The sequence below is a fragment of the Rhinolophus hipposideros genome (genome assembly GCF_964194185.1).
Source record: "Rhinolophus hipposideros genome assembly, chromosome: 12".
In the NCBI taxonomy this organism is placed as follows: domain Eukaryota; kingdom Metazoa; phylum Chordata; class Mammalia; order Chiroptera; family Rhinolophidae; genus Rhinolophus; species Rhinolophus hipposideros.
The window spans coordinates 16,545,957-16,550,454 of NC_138058.1; the positions used below are offsets into that span (position 1 = coordinate 16,545,957).

The following is a 4,498-nucleotide window of genomic DNA, read 5'->3' on the forward strand; positions in this document are numbered from 1 at the left end:
TGCTGTAGAGGAGCAAAATAAGTGCTTTAGGCGTCACCCTAGAAAATATACAGTCCTATCTTGAGCCTGAGTTCTCAGCTCTGTTATTACCTGTATTCCTTGTTGCTTAGGAAGATCTACACTCATTACTTCCTGCAGGACTACTGTGATGGTCCACTTTCTGGTTCTACTATGCGATGAGTCTACTCTCAGTTCCTTGCTGACACAGATTCACCTATTGCTAGCTGAATCTTCATTAGAATATACTCACCCCTATCACTAAACAGAAGCATGAGAGCCAATCCTATCTGTATTAAAATATAAGAATATAAAATCTTTAAACACAGGAATATTAAAGCTTTGCGCCCTTGAATATAGCTCAGTATCCTAGATATTCAGTAAATGTATTATTATTATTGTTTGCAAGTTAACATTTATTTCACACTCACTGTAGGCAACTGTCAAGTCCTCAAAATACAAAGCTTAGCAACACAATCATACCTTCAAACTGCAGAGATATACTAATTATCAAAACAGTTTTGTGGAAACACATAGGAGAGAATAACTTGAGAAAAATATGACACTGGAGATTTTGGGATGGTCATTTCAACATAAACAAAGGTTTAGAGGTGTGAAAATATGGTCCGTCTGTAAAACCTCTTATCTCACATAGCCTTTAGTCACCATTGCTTCTGTCTTCTTTCCACCTCTGCCTCCTCTATTTCTATTTTTGGCCACTTTATACTTGTAGTTCTTTCAGCTTCCTTGCGTCTAGTTCACCCACCTGTCTACCCACCACCACTTAACTTCCCGAGGAGTATTTTAAGCAAAGCTATTTCAAAAACATGAAAAATCCAATGGAGAGATCCAATAGTTTTACTCATAGGCATTTATACTAAGGAAACAGGGATGCTTTTAAAACCTTAAGTTACTTAAGTGTTATTTATATTAGCACACAAATTTTAAACTTAAATTCTTAACACTAAGAAACTATTGGATAAATTGAGATACATCATTAGAAGAAATTGTTAAGCCATTAAAATTTGTTTTTCAAGAAATATTTAATAAGGTAGATAACATATTTTGCAATGTGCACTTTTATCACTGAAGCTAAAGCAAAAAGCATCCTGTGCATTGGTTGAAAACAGGCTGCTTTATGTGTGTACACTGAGTGTAATTTTTAAAAATGCTGTAATTGTAATTTCAAACTTTGGCATTTGAATAGATGCCAGTATTCTCTCCATTTTTCATATGGGAACAAAATTTCTTTGAAAATCATTTGAAGTATAAACAAAAATTCCATCGCTGTATTCTTAGGGTCACTCTTAGAGTCTTCATGATTCAGATGATAGATGGGGAGCTTCAGGTCAACCTTTCAGAGAAGACATTCCAGCTGGCATGATCTCATCGACCAGGAGAATGTTGGTGGCCATCACAGTGCAGGAATGAAGTAGCTGTTTTTTTACACAACAGTTATTCCATATGCCTACTTGTACTACTACCATTGGCTTATCTACATTCACCTACAAGTTGACCTGAATTTGAATGTTCTGCTTGAACTTTAGCATTTCCTGAAGGTCAGAATCAGAATTCTATGCAAGACCCTTGGGAATAGTGAACAATGCATCAGTAAATGCTTGATCTTTAAGTGGGGCCCTGCCCTTCACACTGGGGCTTATATTTAATCAGGGCATCTGCCATCACCACTTCCACTGCACCAGTACCTTGAACTGCACAGCCATCATCAATAGCATTTTTAACAGGCCTCAAGCCATCTCATGTTGCATCTTGGATTTGAATGTGTGCTTATTTGTCCTTTGACCAATAATGGGACAGAACGAGGACAGTTACATTTCTCAATAAAGGTGAACATCTCTTCTCCCCGTGTATACTCATAGATGAGTCTTGCATGTCCCAAGCAATCAGGATTTAGGTCATTAAAGGAATTGAGAGATACCCCATTGCAGGCAAAAGTCAGGGTTTTCATATTTCTCCTTTTAGCTCTGCACAGAGCTACTATGCCTTCTTTTGCAAGAGCATCTAAGAAAAATGGGTCAATTCCCTTTTGATTAATGACAACAAATGTTTTATCTGAGTCACCACAGACTTTCTTTTTCAGTTTTATTATTTTTTATACTGTCTTCAACGAATTTTCCTTCAGCTCTTATAAGTTTCTTTCTCTCTTCTTCACTCTTGTTAAATAAATAAAAAAAGCCAGAATTCACTTCTGCTTTGTTCATATTCTGATGACACATTGCATGTGAGGATGTATGTATCTTCTTCTTCTTCTCTCTCTTTTTTATTTTATTTTATATCTGGATGTCGAGTCCCATGATCCAAAACAAGACCTCTGATTAAGCTTGTATTGGTTTCAGATTTATGTTTCATTTCCATGATCTTAACCATAAAGAGGTCAATAGGTTAACCTTGCTTTTTAATGGCCAAAATGGAGTCAACTGCAGCCTTTGTTAAGACGTGAGCAAGTTCAGCATGAACTTTAGTATGTAGAGATGCCCTGGCCACATCTATGAGTGCCTCCCTGTCCATCTCTTTGCATGCTTTGACTTGTTCCAAATCTGAAGTGCCTTTTCATTTGCAGCTTCAAATCCTTCTGCTATTATTCTGGGATGAAGACCTTCAAAAATGTATAAATCTGCTTGTTTCAGCAGTTCTCCAATGATTAGGACATTGGAACTGGTACTATCACCAGTTATGTTATCCTGGACTATTGCCACTTTGGCTGTTAAGGAGGCTCTTGGGTGTTGAATTTGCATTTCATGAAGCAGCACAGTGCCATCTTTAGTAAGCCTATGTCTCCAGGACCAGAAACAAGCGTCTTCATGGTGCCCTTAGGACCCAAGTTGGTCCTGAGCATGTCCTGCAGCCCCTGGGCCACGCTGATGTTGACTGCCAGTGCTGCCTGGGCTTGGGCCACCTGGCCTTGGAAGGGTCATCACAGCCACCATAGCCGACCCAGCAGAAGAAAATGAGACCTGGCATGAAGAATGCCTAAAGCCAGCTCAGCATGGCCCAGAGGTGCTATCTGAGCTAAATATATTACTATTTAAATGAAAAATTATTAGTACATAAAGGTAGTTGGAATAAACACTCTAAGCTTATAAAAGCAGCTAGTCTAGAAACTTCTGATTTTCAGCTTGAACAATGGTGATGATTATAGACAAGCCTGTCTTAAGAAGTAAATCCAAATATTGGAGAAGGTAGGGGAAACTGTGTAACAGATGACCTCATAGCTTAACTCTTATAGTACAGTGCCAGAAGTGATTTGTGTTTTAAGTTAGAGGTCTGTGGATTCACACTGTATGTTTTCCATAGAAAAAATGCTCTATTTTAGAACTTCAATAAGGAGAATTATTTATTCATTTATTTATTTATGTTCTTCAGCAGAAGGCAAAGAGGATAGAATTTTAATTTTCATTACCTAATTTTATTCATTAATAAACAGTGCAACAAAAATCGCATTTTAGATAGGTATTTTCTAATTTTTTTATTGATTTTCCTTCATATTTCTTTTATTAAAAGTAAAAAAGTAAAAAAACTATGCTCATCATTATTTTATAAAAATATGTATATCAATACTCTCTTTTCTTGCTTATCAAGCTTCTGACCAGTGCTCACAAGAAAGATTCCTGTTAGGCACAGAGAATACTCCATGGAAGTATTAGGGGAAGGGAAAGACACCACAATGGAAATCCATGCAGTATCAATTGCAGGTGAGAAGAGAGAGAATTGCTGGAATAATCTTGCATGTGAATGTAGGGGCAGGTGAATTTAGACATAGGCCTGATGCAAAGATTTGGGGCCTGTGGGACATCTTGTAAATCTCAGGTCTGTCACATCCTGTGACTTTTGGAGATAACTGTTTTGAACTGGAAATGGTATTCTTTCACAAGGGTCATTTAGAAAAGAGTAAGGGTGTTTTGGGTTGTACTACTACAGATACTTCCTGGCTGGGGCTAGGTAAACTAAGCGTCCTACATAAGGAAGAATTTTATCTAATTCAAAGTGCCAATAGTGTGTTGATTAAGAAAAACATGGATTTTGACTCAGAATTGAAGAATCAGGCAGCTGGATTTTACTATTGGGTCTGGTTACACAAATAAAAAAAGAAATTTCTGGTGTCCTTCACATCCAGTGTAGCCCAGCAGATAGGAAAAAGAAAGGGATTTAGGAAATTACTTTTAATCCCAATTAAAGAATGGCTGTCGAAGTTTGCCTGTGCTGCATATTTTATAAAATTATGTTAATATAGACACTCCACTAAAGACATCTTACTGTAAGGAGCAGCAGAAAGCTAGGTGTCAATGCATATGTTATAATGAAAACAGAGGGTTTTTACACCAAACGATGATAACCAACATAAATACCAATGTTAAGCATGAAGTGTGTGGCATAGGCCAAAGTTCTGCGGAGATTCAGAGGAGGGAAGAACAGCTAAACATGGTTGTAAGAATAATACACATAGTCTTTACAGGTACAGGAGAGAATGGTATGAGCCAAG

At 37.3% G+C, this 4,498-nt stretch overlaps 1 pseudogene across 1 annotated transcript; it reads right to left on the minus strand.

Annotated features, from left to right (window-relative positions):
* Positions 1-1,346: 1,346 nt before the first annotated feature.
* Positions 1,347-2,945, minus strand: LOC308505941 (T-complex protein 1 subunit zeta-like; annotated as a pseudogene). The gene has a single exon. The product of its transcript is annotated as a T-complex protein 1 subunit zeta-like (transcript).
* Positions 2,946-4,498: the final 1,553 nt, after the last annotated feature.